Consider the following 17,949-nt stretch of genomic DNA (forward strand, 5'->3'; position numbering starts at 1 on the left):
CTTGAATCGGGTGCAACCGCAACAAACAAAAAGTGAGTGACGTGGTGAGTGGTGAGTAACGTGGTGAGTGATTAGTGACGTGGTGTGTGGCGTGGTGAGTGGTCACTGACGTGGATCGTGAGTGGTGATTGAGTGGTGAGTAACGTGGTGAGTGAGTGGTGATTGAGTGGTGACTGACGTGGTGAGTGAGTGGTGAGTAACGTGGTGAGTGATAAGCGACGTGGTGAGTGAGTGGTGAGTGACGTGGTAAGTGGCGAGTGACGTGGTGAGTGAATGGTGAGTAACGTGGTGAGTGAGTAGTGAGTGACGTGGTGTTTCAGTTTTATTTATTTGGTATCGCCCTGTGAGCCATTCGGCTCTTGAATCGGGTGCAACCGCAACAAACAAAAAGTGAGTGACGTGGTGAGTGGTGAGTAACGTGGTGAGTGATTAGTGACGTGGTGTGTGACGTGGTGAGTGGTCACTGACGTGGATCGTGAGTGGTGATTGAGTGGTGAGTAACGTGGTGAGTGAGTGGTGATTGAGTGGTGAGTGACGTGGTGAGTGAGTGGTGAGTAACGTGGTGAGTGATAAGCGACATGGTGAGTGAGTGGTGAGTGACGTGGTAAGTGGCGAGTGACGTGGTGAGTGAATGGTGAGTAACGTGGTGAGTGAAGTGGTGAGTGAGTGGTAAGTGACGTGGATCTTGGTGCTGACATAATTTGGCTTTCGGTGATTTTTCAGGATCTTTTTTCGCATCATTTAATTGTATGCATAATTACACTCTGCAGGGAACAGTCTGTTTCCAGTCCCGTGGATAAAATGTCTGGCTGCTGGTTGACTCAGACCCATCATCCCTACGCGGTCGATAAAATCAGTACCAACTTTTCAAGAAACTCAACAATGGTTGGGAGACTCGCCCCCCGCCTAAGGAATGTGGCATTTCCACCAATGAATCCGGACTGTAAACGGGCAACGAATACCGCCTGAGTGGCCATTCGAGCAGCAGATCGCGTGTCTATCCACGCTCACACAACGTGTGCGGTGACGTCTTACTGCAACGGTTTTAACTTGCCTGCGATGTTCTAGAGCTTTCCTCGAAGTCTCGACACTCCCCGTCAAGTGTCGCCTCAACAGGCAACAACGGACAGCAGTTAGAAAATATCGAATCGTCGAAATGGCACCGGTTGTGGTATCTCTTTGCTTAAACCGGGCGCGTCGTTTCAACGCTTTGCCTCGGCACGGCGACAATCAATCTCTCTGTCCGTCTGCCTGTGCTGCCCGGTGGAATCTTTTTTACACGCTTTCATTTAACTCTGTCTGTTGTCGTCGTTGTTGTCGTTGTTGTATCCTCAAATCTTGTAACTCAATTTAAACCACTTTCCAATGTGGTATCGACTGCAAACTTGCTATAATTATGTCATACTGATGACAATACTATATTCCATCATAAAAAAAATAAAATTAGATATTTTTAAACATTATTTTGTATATGTTATATTTCGGCTTGGGTCTAATTGTCCACGGTCAACTGACGTTGGCTGTAATTGGCCATGGTCCCTTACGTTATGGCAAGCTTCGGGGCCACTTTCTGGAGTCGTGGAGTTCTTCCATTACTAGTACATTTCATAAAAGCGTGTTTAAAAATTTTTATTTTAAATATAACTTATTTTTCCGAGCGACGCATTAGGTCAGAACATTTGCGAGGCCGACGCAAGATCTACGATCACATAATAATCATAATAATCATTATCATGGCTGCGTGTGACCGGCACGTTCAGTTAATGAAGGGGATACCTTTGAATGTTTGTCGCCCACGAAATAAAGACTCGCGGAAGCGACGGCCGGGTCAACTTGACCATCACCCCCCGGGGGTTGTGGGGCGGCTCAACTTTCATCGCTCCATTTGGCACGCGCTCTTAGTTTTTATGGCCCACGCCCCCCCCCCGTTCTCTCTTTCCACTTGCCCTCCCTCTTCAAATTGGCCGACTTCTAAACCCGGGCTAAAGACTAAAGTGTTATTGATCACGGAGAGGAAGGGGTGGGGAACGGTGGGTGGGTTAATGTGGCGTCAACCCCCACCTTGATGGAGTCCATTAGAGACGCTGCCCCTCCCGTGAAATATGATGTAATTATGGCAAGGGGTCCCGGCCGATCGCGCACCATTTCGGATCCCATTGATTTCCCTCCGTCCGAACTGTGCACATATTTGTGGGTGTTTGGCCAATCCCCAGAGGCTAATTCCGATATAGGAGGGAGAGAGGGAGGGCAGGCAGGCGAGCGTGTGCGACCGGGATGGAGGCGACTTTGTGAATTGTGATTGTGGCAATGAGGCGGCGGAGAGCGGCGTGGGGTGTGTCGTTTGTTTTCTGTTGCCATCATCATCATCGTCGTCATCATCGATCCATCCTCAGAAACATCATCGGGCGTTGATGTTAAGTGCGTGGTCGCCCGTCTGATGCCGCGCACGTGGAACCGCATCAACCGCGTTGGGGTGATAGCCTCGTTACAGCCGGCGCGGCGGTGACGGAGGAGGCTCAACACCCGGACATTACAGCCACGCGAGCCTCCTCCTCATCCTCCTTCTCCTCAATTGAGGTGACCGAGCCTCAGGCAGGGCCTCCGACGTTCACACTTCGCCATTTCTGAGGCCTCACTTTAATTATGGTCTTGGGGGCGGGGAGCGAGGTGGGGGAGGGGGCCGTGGCGCCTTCACGCAGTGGGGGGGCGGGGGGCACATTGAGCTGGAGGCGGATCCAGAAGTTTCTACCTGCCATGTAGCGATGGAGAACTCACCACCACGGTGGAGAGAACTCACCACCGCGATGGTGAACTCACCACCGCGATGGTGAAAACTCACCACCGCGATGGAGAGAACTCACCACCGCGATGGTGAGAAGTCACCACCGCGATGGAGAGAACTCACCACCGCGATGGAGAGAACTCACCACCGCGATGGTGAGAACTCACCACCGTGATGGTGAACTCACCACCGCGATGGAGAGAACTCACCACCGCGATGGTGAGAACTCACCACCGTGATGGTGAACTCACCACCGAGATGGAGAGAACTCACCACCGCGATGGAGAGAACTCACCACCGCGATGGTGAACTCACCACCGCGATGGTGAGAACTCACCACCGTGATGGTGAACTCACGACCGAGATGGAGAGAACTCACCACCGCGATGGAGAGAACTCACCACCGCGATGGAGAGAACTCACCACCGCGATGGAGAGAACTCACCACCGCGATGGTGAGAACTCACCACCGCGATGGAGAGAACTCACCACCGCGATGGAGAGAACTCACCACCACGGTGGAGAGAACTCACCACCACGATGGAGAGAACTCACCACCGCGATGGAGTGAACTCACCACCGCGATGGTGAGAACTCACCACCGTGATGGTGAACTCACCACCGAGATGGAGAGAACTCACCACCGCGATGGAGAGAACTCACCACCGCGATGGAGAACTCACCACCGCGATGGTGAGAACTCACCACCGCAATGGTGAGAACTCACCACCGCGATGGAGAGAACTCACCACCGCGATGGAGAGAACTCACCACCGCGATGGAGAACTCACCACCGCGATGGTGAACTCACCACCGCGATGGAGAGAACTCACCACCGCGATGGAGAGAACTCACCACCACGATGGTGAACTCACCACCGCGATGGAGAACTCACCACCACGATGGAGAACTCACCACCGCGACGTGAAAAGCTCCATTGGAAGGGGCCGTGATTTTAGGCGTACACCTTCTGTTCTCACCAAAGCGCTCCTGTTGTCAATGTCCTGCGGACGACAACGCGACGCGCGAGCGAGCTGCCCCAACCCCCCGCGAACGGTAACCAAATGACATGGAGGCGTTTGTTATTTTTTTAAGCCGAGCGAACGGGCGCACACCACGTGACCCCACGGCACGATTGATGGAGCCCTCGTTAAGCCGGGTTCAGGATGCATGTAATGACCGCATCGTGGGCGGCTGAAGCCTCTCCCGGAGCAGCAGGGGGGGTGGGCATCGCCGATCATTTCTGTGGTGACTCACAAATTAAGCCGCGTGCCTCGTTGATTTGTAAAAAAATAGCGGAGCGGTTATTGACCTGACCACGCGCGACATTCGGAGGGGTTCGTGGAGTCGAACGATTCGGAAAAGCTCGAGTGACAGATACAAATTATTAAGCCAAGCCGGACATCTGTGAAACTTGAACATTTTTTCCCACGTGAATAAAAAACAAATGTAGCAACAAATGTCAGGTGGCCAGCGGGCTGAGATGGGGCTTTGCCATGGGCACACCCGACTGACTTTGACCCCTAACCCCCAAACCCCCACTCCTTCCGGAAACTCCACTCATTGCCCCCATCACTGTCACAATTATCATCACTCTCTTCGTCCCAATTGCGTATCCCGGTTCTGACTCGTCAAGCCACGCTCCCCGTTGGGCTCTCCTCTTCTCAGAGTTTTCAGTGCCAGGCACCACGGACTGTCTGATGGTCACCCTCATGACGCTCCATAGCCTTTTCCCATTTTTTTATTTTTCAGTGGGTGCGTAAGCAGGTTGCTGAGTTCGTGGGCTAGCGAATAGGTGGGTAGGCAGGCGAGCATGTGGGTAGGTGATTCGGTAAGGGATTTTAGCAAGTGAGTGGGTTGGTGGGGTCAGCAGTTTAATGAGTGGATAGATGGCTTAGCATCAAACACACGGAGCCGTTCCTCGATTGCCACAGAAGCACCCCAAATATATCGCATATCGGAGCAGTGATCTCAACTGGTTTCGAACATGACCACCGTGGTCGCCACGGTACTGTAGGAAACACGTTCAACATACATACATACATAGACTCACACAGCGACCAATAGACTCACGCGGAGAACCATGGACTCACACAGAGACCCATCATTTGTTGTCCTTTCCCCGCACCTCCGATTAGCACTGTTGTGTAAATACGGTGCGAAAGAGGTTCACCACACACACACACACACGTACGTGCAGAATGGAGGGCGTGGAGTCGCAGCGCGGGGTAAGGAACGCGCGAGTGCGCGAGCACCCCGCGGGGTCGCCCCCCGATCTCTTCTCTGCGGCTGCGTTGAGCCACCCTCGCGTCGCGCTCCTTGCCGTGCGGGATGCTGGAGCCGCGAGCCACGAGGCCGTGGACCGTCCCTCTGCTGTGCGCGCGGCAGAGCGCTCGGCGCTCGGGGGTGTCGTGCGTGCGGGAGTTGGCGCTCTGGATGCCGGGAGATCGTTGATCGATGTTCGGTCGCCGGGTTGACGATGGCGCTGGTCGTGATTTACCACCGAGCCGAGCCGCGTGAAGTCTGATGCCGTCGTGCACGTGCGTGCTGCGTGGTACGAATGTCCACGGTGGGACGCGTAGTCGATCATCCAGGGTGGGTGTCCACCGCTGTGGAAGAGGCCACACGTCGCGAGGTGTCTTGCTGCCTCCGGTTGCTATAAACGAGCAGGCACGCCAAAGCCTTCGTAAGTATCCACGACGACAAACGTGCATGGGTTGTGCACGACAATCCAGTGATGTGAGTATCGCGCAGTCGTGGTTAATGCTGCGTACGTGTCGCGGGCATTGGGCTCCCTGGCTACAGCGCGCGTCGCTATCGACGACATTCGGAATTCCCGCCGAGCTCGGGGGCGCGGGGCGATCGCCGCTGTGTTTCGCAGACACAGTCGGCAGTGGTTTCACAGCCACTGCTGTGCGTGCGATCTCAGTCGAGCCTTTTGCGCGGTGTCATATTTCGAATTTGGCAAATGTGTACCGTGACGCCGCCACACAATGGCCTCCTCCTCCTCGGATCTAACTACGTCACGGGGTGTCTAACGTCCACCGTGAGGTGCTGCGGACGGCGCGTGTTTTACAGTTGACACACCCAAAGTAATAACTAAACTAAATATTTAATTTACAATGGATTAAAAAATATATATCAGGTAAGGAGGCCCACTGAGCTATATAGCTTTTTTGCAGAAGCGACCCGGTCATCACAAAATGATAGCTCAACGAAGTGGCTTATCACGTGGCATATTCCAGCAGCTAAATACTCTAAACGCACGTTGATTCTAAATGTGGAGGGGAAAACCCGCGGACCCGGAGGAAAATCCACGCGATCACGGGGAGAACATTCAATCTCCGAATATACAGCAGAGGTCAGGATTTGGATCGAACCCAGACCTGCTGCACGCCAGGCGCGGTAGTTAACATCTCGTCACCGCGGCGCGCCAACCAGGGTGGCCTGGAGGATTCGAACCTCTTCCACAAGCAGAGAACCCGCCGGGGGGTGGGGGGGGGGGGTGCAGATGGAGGTGGGGGAGCAGGGCCCGCTGGGATTGGGGGTGGAGGGACATTCATCCTGTCATCCTTGCCCTCTTGCCTGACCCAATAACCCAATTAAGCGAGTTTAATTGTTATGAATGAGGCTGAGCTGGCGACGAGACCCTAACCATCTGTGTGAGCTCTCGCGTAATGTTTATTGGGCAGCGCGTCGAGTCGATGTCGGCCCCTCCTCCCTCCCTCTTCACCCCTCATTATCTCCCGCGACGGAGGCCGATGCTATTGCGAAGCGCTGATGGCGATGGGAGGCTCTCCTCCTCCTCCTGCTGCTGCTGCATCAATGTGGAGCGAGACGGAGATTAATCACGGCGCTAAAACACCGATCAGCGATGACGCGTGCACCGGAGATCCGTGACCGGGAGACCGCGTGACAGGCCCGACGCGTGGCGAGGGAGCACGAGAGAGAGAGAGGGCATCTCGACGTCGTCCCGTTTGGACCTCACAATTCGTGCCAACGCCCGCGAACGCGGCGCTGCCGCCACGCGTGCTCAGGCGCTGAAGCTGCGAGCGGTGATCGACGCGAGCGGTGTTGCGGCTTCACATGGAGTCGCTACGGGCGAGGGGTGCTGGCGGGGCGCGTTTCGTGGCGCAGATTAAACGCCTCGAAGCCGTTGATCATCGTTCGTTCCGGCGACGCGTCCTGCCCGCGTCCACGTGCCGTTCGTAATCGTCAACGCGACGTCTCCAATGGGCGTACGACTTCTAATTATCGCGTGCTACCTCCGTCTGTCACTGTATAATCTATGTACGTGTGTACGTTGAACTTCTTTCGCACCGTACGTAGTCAACCGTGCTAAGCGGATGTCCGGGTAGAAGGGAAACAAACCAAAAGACGCAAAAGTCCTGCACCACCTCTCTTTGCTCGATGGCACACTCGGCACATTTCGTTTCATGCTTCCCTGTCCTCCCTGATGTTTGTGGTCCATGCATCTGGAAATACGCTCTGATTGACATTTTGTACGGGTATTGTTTCAATCTCTCTCTATGCGTGGTGTGTGTGTTTAAGTTAGGTTTGCTTAAGCCCACAACAACGAACGGCGCGCCAGGCGGCTAAAACACAGCAAGTTGGCACAGTAGGGGGCACAGGTGGTGCATCGGCCAGTCATCTCAGTCAGTCGAACCATGGCACCTGGGTTTGTCCCGAGACCTCCTGCCACCGGGCGTTCGACACTTCACGTGGCCTCAAGGTGCACATAGCCTGGCACAAGCGCCGTGGCGACGTCACCGCCACTTAGTGGCTAATGGCGGTTGTTGTTGCAGTTTAAGTGATTCCGCATCTCTAAGCTAATCACGGTCGAACTACCCATTCTCATATGCGTATATTTTAAAAACGCAACTTAAATTCCACTTGTGTGTCTTGGAGTCGTGTGATGAGATGAAGGAACATCCTTCCACTCAGGCCCTGGCAGCAGCTGCTCTCGGATAGGAGATAGAGGGGGGGGCAGTCGAGCTGTCGTGGGGGGGGGTCACAGAAGTAGCCACTCGCGTTAGCCTCTCTCTCTCTGTGTCCCAGCGCAGTGGCGGTTTGCTTGTGGAAGAGGTTCTAATCAGTCAGGCCACCCTGGTTGGCGCGCCGCGGTGACGATATGTTAACTACCGCGCCTGGCGTGCAGGAGGTCGTGGGTTCGACCCCGATCCTGACCTCTGCTGTATATGCGGAGCTTGCATGTTCTCCCCGTGATCGCGTGGATTTTTCTCCGGGTCCGCCGACGTGCGTGATAAACCCAAATTAAATAAAAAAAAAACCTGGCTCGTCACTCCTGAGAATCTGCTTTAATCGCGGGCGTCTGCGTGGACCTCAACTCAGAATCTCATCGGTTCTGGCTCGGTGCCGTCACACAACCACGAGTCCCCCGAGCTGCCCGGCATCTTCAGTTTGTGCCCTTTGTTGTTGTTGTTGTTTTAGTTATTATCGAGCAGGGAGTGAGTGAGTGAGATGCGTGAGGGAGTGTGGGGGAGTGAAGGCGTGGAGTGGGTGCAGCAGGGAGGGGGGGTTGTTTCTTTCGTTCAGGCCGACAAACTCAAGGCCGAGTCAATCAGAGCCACACCTTGAGGGACGCGTTGAACGGCAGGCGTCAGATCCCAGAGGTCACTCGACTCGGCTGGCCAAACAGAAAGAGACAGCGGCAGAGCCGAGAGGCACGCGGGAAGCGCCTGCTCGGGTTCATTTGGTAAACAAAGGAGCTTGTTCCCACTGACCCCTGGAGGTCACGCGGTTGGAACAGACAATGTCCCGGCACGTGAGTGATGACCACCGTGCATTCATACCGTCTCCGCCACGTCGCGATCGTCACCGCCAGCCGCAATCGATCCACCGCTGGATGGATGAACGCCCCCCCCCGCTCCCTCCCCCCCAGCACAAGCCGTCACCACCTCCCAGGAGCCCCCCCCCCCCCCGATGGATGCAACAATCTCAGGTGAGCGCCTGCGCACGCGAGCTCTCGTTCGGCGCTCCAACTCCGCGGTCGGACGGCGTCCTCTGGAGGGGCATTCCGAAAGCGGGAGCTCTGGCGGCATCCGGAGGCAGAAGGCGACTTCGTCTGGGCTCCTGGTGGGCCCCAACGGCGTCACACCACGGGGGCCGTAGCGATGAAGTGGAAGGGACGAGCCGCGGCCTGTCTGTGGCCTGGGTTATGGGTTTTGGAAAATCTACGAAGAGTAATTGAGTAATGCGATATAAAAAAAAGAGGACGTGTTTACTCAGTGCGGGCATCATGGAGTTTCGTGCAGGACCCATTTTCAAGACGCTCGCCTGACTGTTCTGATGATGATGATACACTGAATGTCGAAGCCAGTCGCGAGTTCTTTTTGCTTGCTGCATTAAAACAGCGCAGCTGGAAAGGCCGTGGTGTGGCCGATGGGATCTGCACAAATACATCGCGAGTATGTTTATGGGCAGAAACTTACATGGGAAGGAGATGTGTTGTAAACATGTTGGTTTTCCAGCGGGCTTGGTTTAGGATTTCGGCCCGGTTCCCTGGTTAGCGTTGTGCGAACGGCATCAGACACTGGGTGCGCGCAGATCCCTGTTGGGGGTGACAGAGATGGAATGGCACTGGAAAGCGCGTCACAGTGAGTCGTGGTGCGCTGGGACAAGTCGGTCGAATACAACGGCACTGTGCAGGATTTTCTCTCTGCACTTTCCCCAACATCAGAGCGCCACGACTCGACCAGCTGCTGCTCCCCCGCGGAGCCTCCGACAGGGGGCAGGGCCACGCGGTGTTCAACCAGCATACCGCGGGTGTCCATGACACACTCACCCATCCACCAACCCACTCACCAACCCACTCACCGACCCACCCACATATTCACCCACCCACTCACTCAGCCACCCACTCGCCCACCCATTCACCCACTCACTCATCCACTCACTCATCCGACACACCCACACATTCACCAACCCACTCAATCATCCACCCACTCGCCCACCCATTCACCTACTCACTCACCCACCCATTCACCCACCCAAAGACAAAGACCACCCATATAGCCTGAACAAACTATTGGGGCAAGTGCTGTTAGCGAGCACCTATAAAGGCCGTCACGGCACACGAGGGGATGGGTGGCCAGCACCACGCCCGGCCGCCTTTATCTCCTATAACGTTGATGTTGACACACCGCACCAGGTACTCATTTGAGGCTGAGTCGACATAGAGGAGACCCATGACCGGTTCAGATAATCGTCACCGGTGTTAGCCGTGAGCAGAAACCAAACTCGCGTCGCCGTAGCGCAGCGCCCTCACCGCGGCGCCACCGCTCCCCTACACTCTCGCTCCCTCGCTCTCCTCCACCTCCTCAACGCTCACGTCCCCCACCCACGGTACAGGGAGGGGCACGGGACCCGTACCTCGCCACGGCAGTGCGAGCGTTAGCCTCGCAAACACGCGCCGTCTGCTTCACTCACAGTGGCACGTTAAAGACCCCCTGACGTCATTCGCAAAGAGTGGGGCTCACGGTGCGACCGCACGCGTTCTCATGCGGTTGAGACACTGGCGGAACCATGAACTGCCTGGCGCGATGACTTCTACTTATGTGCAGCTCCAACATGATTGTAATATCACGTGACCATCAGGGATGCCGACGGCTCGGGGGTGGTCTTCTTCCAGCAGTGGATTGATCGAAGCCGGTGATGAGCGGAAGGACATGCAGCTCCAGATAGTGTGGCTGCGCTGAGCGCAAGTGTCGCCCTGTGTGGTGGTGGTCGGCCGTGGCGTCGGCCACCCACTCCCTCGTGCGCCGTGCCGGCCTTCATAGGTGCTCGCTTATAGCACTTGCCCTAAAAAAACATCTGTTGAGGCTATACGGGGGATCTTTGTCTTCGTGGTGCGGTGGTAGTGGTGCGGGTGATGGTGCGCGGGGTGGTGCCAGCGAGCCTTCGACACTTCACGTGGCCTTAAAAAGATGCACCTAGCCTGGCACAAGCGTCGCGGTGACGTCAAGGCCACTTAGTGGAGAACGGCGGTTGTTGTTGGTGCGCGCGGGCGATGGAGACGCTCATACGATTTTCTCTCGCGTTTCCGAATCCAACTGAATATCAAGAGAGAGCTAGGGTTGGTGGATCACGCGCAGACGGAGCGGCGTGTAAGGCATTATCCATCTGCAGGGCAATACGGTGACTGTTTAATGAGAGTGCAGGAAGCACTTGTTCTCAACTAAGTACGTCGGTAGCTCGTCGACTTAAGTGGGCACGCGACGAACATCCACGCACAGCCGGAGCGAAAGGGTGTATACCGGATGTGGTGTGCTGGGTGCGAAATTGTGGTCTGGGTCACTGACCCCGACGGGCCCGGCTGAAGCGGCGTGTGGTGCGGAGTTCCTCTCCGGGTTTTCCAGATTTTCCTCGTGCGCCCAGAGCGCTCATCGCACAGCGTCAGCCTCCAGGAACAAGACACACACACAAATTGAGACACTCCGGGAGACTGTTCTGGACGAAAAACCATTTCTACTATGATCAAACAATAAGACTATATTTTAAACGAATATGTTATTAATAAAGATTTGAAATAGGTTAAATGTTCATACGATACGGTATTATTTTTTTGAAGTTTTGCTGGCTGGCTGGACGGACGGATGGACATGCCCAAAGGACGTTCGGGCTGCTAGCAAATTATAAAACATATATTTTAACAAGATTAACAAGTACGTATTAAAATAAAATGAAACTATTTTACATTCTGATTTAAAGCTTTCGTGACTGCAGGGATTCATATTCTTGGTTCTTTCGGTAAAGTCACGTAGAAGGGAAATTATAAAATAATATAAATATAAAACAATAAAAATTCTCACGACGTTTCGACTGCAACACAAGCAATCATCATCAGGTGTGAAATCCACAGCAAGAAAATTTGAAATTCAATGTGATTACACATTTACCTAATAAGGAGGGTAACCGCGAAAGGAATTAACTTACAACGTTTGTTGCCAACTAACCCTAAAGCCTAAACAAGTGTATCGAATTGCCCCTCAAACATCCACCACCACATCCCACGTCCTCCTCCTCCTCGCCAGGGTCTCCCTCGTCCACTCCTCCCCTCGCCCTCTCACCATGGAGCGCACATCACGACAGCCCACAAGCACCAGCGCGACTCCAGTACCGCCAGGAGCGCTCTCCGTCATCATCTACCCTGCACGTCAACCCAGCCTCCTGCGTGTTTAACGCACAACAAAACTATGAGCTGTTTTTATTTGACCAGGTATGGCCCACTGAGCTATATAGTTTTTTTTCAGATGCGACCTGGTCATCACACGCGATAGCTCGACGAATTGGGCTCATCGTCGTGTGGACATTTATAGCAGCCAAACACTCGAAACGCACGTTGATGTCGATTCTAAATGTGGAGGGGAATAAGCGGAGGAACCCGCAGAAAAATCCACGCGACCACGGGGAGATATGCAAACTCCAAATATGCATCAGGCATCGTCAGGGTCAGGGTCGAACCCACAGCCTCCTGCATGCCAGGCGAGGTGGTTGACGTCTCGCAAACGCGGCGCCCCCAATTGTTCGGCCCCGTGAGTTATCTTGTATGGTTCCGACTCCGCGGTAAAATCCCACAAAATTGTGTTGTCTGGTTGTGTATCCACCATACCCATGGTGGTGTGGTATGTATTCGTGGTGTGTGTGTGTATTTATGGTGTGTGTGTGTATGTGTGGTAGGTGTGTGTGTATTTGTGGTATGTGTGTATTTGTGGGGTGTGTGTGTTTGTGGTGTGTGTGTGTGTGTATTTGTGGTGTGTGTATTTGTGGTGTGTATTTGTGGTGTGTGTGTGTTTGTGGTGTGTGTGTGTTTGTGGTGTGTGTGTGTTTGTAGTGTGTGTGTGTGTGTTTGTGGTGTGTGTGTATTTGTGGTGTGTGTGTATTTGTGGTGTGTGTGTTTGTGGTGTGTGTGTGTATTTATGGTGTGTGTGTGTGTTTGTGGTGTGTGTGTATTTGTGGTGTGTGTGTTTGTGGTGTGTGTGTATTTGTGGTGTGTGTGTTTGTGGTGTGTGTGTGTATTTTTGGTGTGTGTTTGTGGTGTGTGTGTGTATTTGTGGTGTGTGTGTATTTGTGTGGCTGTTGAATCCTCGCGTGTGCGCACGTGTACGTGTGTGTGTGTCTGTGCGTGCGTGTGTGTGGCATGCACGCAACATGAAATGTGGGTAATCACAATGTCTGGCTTCATCATGTCAGCTTTTGGGTCGGCTGATGGGTGCCCGCATCATCCATTATACGGCTAGAGATTGCTTATCGATCGGGCCTGCGGAATATTCCTCTAATCCCGAGACAAGCAATACACGGCCAGTGTCCGTACTAATAATCCGATTACCAACCTGCCTGCTCTGATTCGGCATACATCGTCCCGTAATTATACCCCACCGCGGGGACGGGTGGAGTGCTGGTAGGATGAGACACACACACGCGCACACACACACTCGCACACACTCGCGAACCACAGCAGTTTAAAGACATCCCCATGGCCATGCACACGCGAACAGCAATGCTGCCGAGCTTACAACGCGCGCGCGTGGCTCTGTGTGCCGCTGTGTGTGTGTGCTGATGTGTGTGCTGATGTGTGTGCTTCTGTGTGTGTGTGCTGATGTGTGTGTGTGTGCTTCTGTGTGTGTGTGTGCTTCTGTGCGTGACTTTGTGGGGAGCGGTTGGGCAGCTGTTCGCGCGCGGCGCTTACAAACCCGGCGACCCGAGTTCGATTCCCGCTCACGGCTAACACCGGTGACGATTGTCTGAACCGGTCCTGGGCCTCCCCTAGGTCGACTCAGCCTCAATTGAGTACCTGGCGCGATGTGTAAACATCGCCACAGGGGAAACAAAAGCGGCCGGGCGTGGTCTTGGCCACCCAGCCCCTCGTGTGCCGTGCCGGCTTTCATAGGTGCTCACTAACCCCACTTGCCCCAACAGTCTTTTAAGGCTATCCGGGGTATATTTGTCTTTGCTGCTGCTGTGTGTGTCGCTGTGAGTGACGCGGGATCTCTGTCCCATATGCGAGTTCAATCCCTGGCTGCTCACGACGCCTTCAGAGGCAAATGGGATTTCACTCTTTACCTTGATCCGCCCTCGGCTTACTCCGCCTAAAATAAGTACAGTACTCGGTGTGGTGATGTGTTCATCGTCGTCGTCGTCGGCACTGGGAAGACAAAGATGGTTGGGCATACGTGGCCACAGTCTCAGCACCACACCGGTGCCCTGGCAGTGGCAGGCGAGAGACGAGCGTCTGCCTTGTCCACGTCGCTGTGCGTCGCAATCCGTGACGGGGAGCGGTGGCGCAGTGGTTAGCGCTACGCTGCGCTACGAACCCGGCAACCCGAGATCGATCCCCGCTCACGGCCCTAGTACCTTGTGCGATGATGTCAATATCGCCGCGAGGGAGACAAAGACGGCCAGGCGGGGTACAGTACTGGCCATACCCGCTCGCGTGCCGTGCCGGCCTTTATAAGTGCTCGCTAGCAGCACTTGCCCCAACAGTCTGCTGATGCTATACGGGGAACCTTTGTTTTTGTGTGTGGCGATGCGTGGACAGCACTCCGAAGCATCCCTGTAATAGGATAAAGACGGCTTCGTAACTTCAGTTGACTTCTAGGAATACACGAAAGCGTGACTTTGAAATTATCATCCATACCCGAAGGTTTTCAATATGACGAGATTGCGTGGCTCTTTATTCCACATATTTTATTTATACGATAGTGATTCTTGCCGGCGGCTGACGCTCTCACGGCATGTGTGTGTCTGTGTGTGTGTCTGTGTGTGTGTGTCTGTGTGTGTCTGTGTGTGTCTGTGTGTGTGTCTGTGTGTGTCTGTGTGTGTGTCTGTGTGTCTGTGTGTGTGTGTCTGTGTGTGTGTCTGTGTGTGTGTCTGTGTGTGTGTGTCTGTGTGTGTCTGTGTGGCTGTGTGGCTGTGTATCTGTGTCTGTGTGTGTGTCTGTGTGTGTGTGTCTGAGTGTGTCTGTGTGTATCTGTGTGTGTGTGTCTGTGTGTGTGTGTCTGTGTGTGTGTGTGTCTGTGTGTGTGTCTGTGTGTGTGTCTGTGTGTATCTGTGTGTGTGTCTGTGTGTGTGTGTCTGTGTGTATCTGTGTGTGTGTGTCTGTGTGTGTGTCTGTGTGTGTGTGTCTGTGTGTGTCTGTGTGTATCTGTGCGTGTGTCTGTGTGTGTGTGTCTGTGTGTGTGTGTCACTGGGCAGCGGTGATGTAGCGGTTAGCGCTACGCTGCACTACGAACCCTGCCACCAGAGTTCGATTCCCGCTCGCTCACGGCCAACATCAGTGACGATTATCTGAACCGGTCCTGGGTCTCCCTTAGGTCGCCTCAGCCTGAACTGACTACTTGGTGCCGTGTGTAAACATTGGCACACGGGAGACAAAGGCGGCCGGGCGTGGTGTTGGCCACCCACCCCGACATTCATAGGTGCTCGCTAACATCACTTGCCCCAACAGTCTGTTAAGGCTACACTGGGGGATCTTTTTCCTTGTCACTGATTGTGTTTCCATCTCGGTCCTCCCGGTCACTCAACCCACGGCACCCGGGTCTGTCCGCGTGACCTCCTGTCAGCAGCGAACCGTCCTTAAGGTGCACCTAGCCTGGCACAGGCGCTGTGGTGACGTCACCGCCGCTTAGTGACGTGTGGCGACTGTTGGTGGTGGTGGTGTTTTGTGTCCGTCCAACTTTGGAGAGTCGCGCTGCTTGACCCCCCCCCACCCCGAGCTTCTGTTTGACCGCGGCGCTCTCTCCCATTTGGGCCCAGCGCGTGGCGGATAGGCGGCGCGCGTCCATCATCGTCGTCGTCGCCGCCGCCCCCAACGGACAGAGAAGGGAACTTGACTTCGGTTCCGAACGCGGCTCGCGGTGGAGAGTCGAGTCGTCTCCCAGTCGTGAACGCGCGCCGTGTGCTTACGGGCGGAGCGGGACTGCAAATCACGGAGCCGAAAATCTCGATTAAGTCATAAAAAAATAACGGGGGGGGGGGGGGTGTGGAGGAGGAGGCGCGCCGTGTCGTGAGGGGGGGGCGTCACGGGTGATGGTGACCGCGGCGCGGTAACGTCTCGCGCGCCACCCAAAGCCACGCGCACCCGACCGGGGCTACCGCTCGATATGTGCCCAGTGACCGCAATGGGAATGTACAAGTCCCGGTATGAAACCCATTTACCCTGCAGCTGTCCGTGCCCATTGCCGCGTCCCTCTCTGCGGAGTGGACATACTGCGTGATACAGGAAGAGCGGCCGTTCTGGGGAGAGGCGACATCCGTGTTTGGCGTTGAGCAGTGCCCGTCTGGCGCGCCTTCGCACGCCGACACATTTCCATCGCTGGCTGTGGCCCTCGCGAATCGCGGCTTCTGCTCGTGCGTAACCCCCCCGCGCGAGTGGCATCCGTGGGCGACTCTGGCATCACCCGTGCTCGGTGCACCATCGCTGCCCGTGAACGCGGTTGCAGATGGGGGGGGGGGGGCTGACAGCCTCGTGCAGCGCACTGCAACGCAATGCCGATGACCCCACGTTGCAGTGTCCTGGCCGCCGCGCTCGGCGTAACACGAGCGACGATCGCAATCTGAGACTATGGCCGAGAAGGAGCCTTCCTACTCGAGTACCTGGTGCGCTGTGCGAACATTAGCACCGTGGGGATACAGAGCCTGATGACGCACGGCATCACTGCGTGAACATCGCGACAGGGCGCTGTGCACATCCCCTTCGTGAATAGAAAATTAATGGCACAAGCCACGGGAGTGCGACTGCGGCCATGCAACACAAAGTATGGACCCCTTTGTAAAACCACTGGGAGTCGGCGCTCCTTCGACAGAAGAGGAGGAGGAACAGCAAAACGACACCAACTCTCTCTCTCCTAACGCCCTCTCGTCGTAGCCAGCAGACCTTGACATTGGCGCCCAGCTTCTGAGCACGCTGCTGCTGCTGCTGCCATCACGACCGAGAATAGAATCACAAAGTGTCCTCAAGCTCGATGCAGTTCTAACGCCGGGGCCCTGACAATGCACCAGATGAGCCGCGCGTCTGCGTTCTGGCTTCAATGTCGTTAGGGCGCATCAGCGAGACAGAACCTTCAACAACGCGAGTTCAACCCCGATGACGCTTGGAGAGCTTAATGGAGTTCAAAAGAACTCACAAACAAACACCGCCTTGTGAAGGACCCAACGCAGAAGATCCCCAAGGGATTTGATCTTCCACGAAGCTCATGGTCCACTATAATCTGCATCCACTGCACGAACCATTGCAGTAGATCCGGATGATATCTGATGGACAAATGGAAAATAAATAAATAAAACTCTCCAGTAGTGGTGTGCGACTGTGGACATCCAGCACAGACCGTACAACGTAGAACGACGCAATGCCCCGATCCACAAATAGGAAGGAGACCTCACGGCGATACACAACTCCGCTGCTGCTGGCGCGGTTGACTGGGCTTGACACACCTGAGTGTGACATTGCAGTCATCGCTCCGCATCAACATCAGCAGCCGTACGACAAGAAGAAGACGAATACGCGAGGCAGAAGCGAGGCAGGGTATCGCCGCTGCCACTGCGTGGGCCGGCATTGCCCGAGCCAGGCCGACACGGGTCGGCTTGTTCAGCACCACCGGCACCCGTCTGGAGGGACAGCGCTGTCTTCAAGCTCCCGTGACACTTTCACGCACGTGGCCTGAGCGAGGTCTCCGATGAAGTTAGAGAGCGCAGGCCAGAGTCGAACGCGACCGATTGTACGTGCAGCGTTAGAGCACGCCCGTTCCGCGGTGCGCCGGTGAGAGCTAAGAAATGTGAAAACAGGTGGTGGTGATGGTGGTGGTGATGGTAATAGTGATGGTGGTGATGGTGGTGATGGTGATGGTGGTGATGATGGTGATGGTGGTGATGGTAATGGTGGTGGTGATGGTGGTGGTGATGGTGGTGATGATGGTGATGGTGGTTGCTGCTTGACTCTAGTGTCCCTTAATGAGCCGCGAGTTCCGTGTCGATCTGTGAAGCGAACTCAAACGATACATCATCACCATCATCATCTTCTTCTTGTTGTGTTGTGCCAATGTGCTCGTGCTGATTGGCGGTGTGCCTCGCTCGCTGCCGAGTGATTTTGCGAGACGCGTCCCGGAGAACGGCGTGCAGTGACTGCGTGTTCCCAGTAGATGGCAAAAGAC

The sequence above is a fragment of the Lampetra planeri genome, chromosome 42, assembly GCF_965212315.1.
Source record: "Lampetra planeri chromosome 42, kcLamPlan1.2.h2, whole genome shotgun sequence".
NCBI lineage: Eukaryota > Metazoa > Chordata > Hyperoartia > Petromyzontiformes > Petromyzontidae > Lampetra > Lampetra planeri.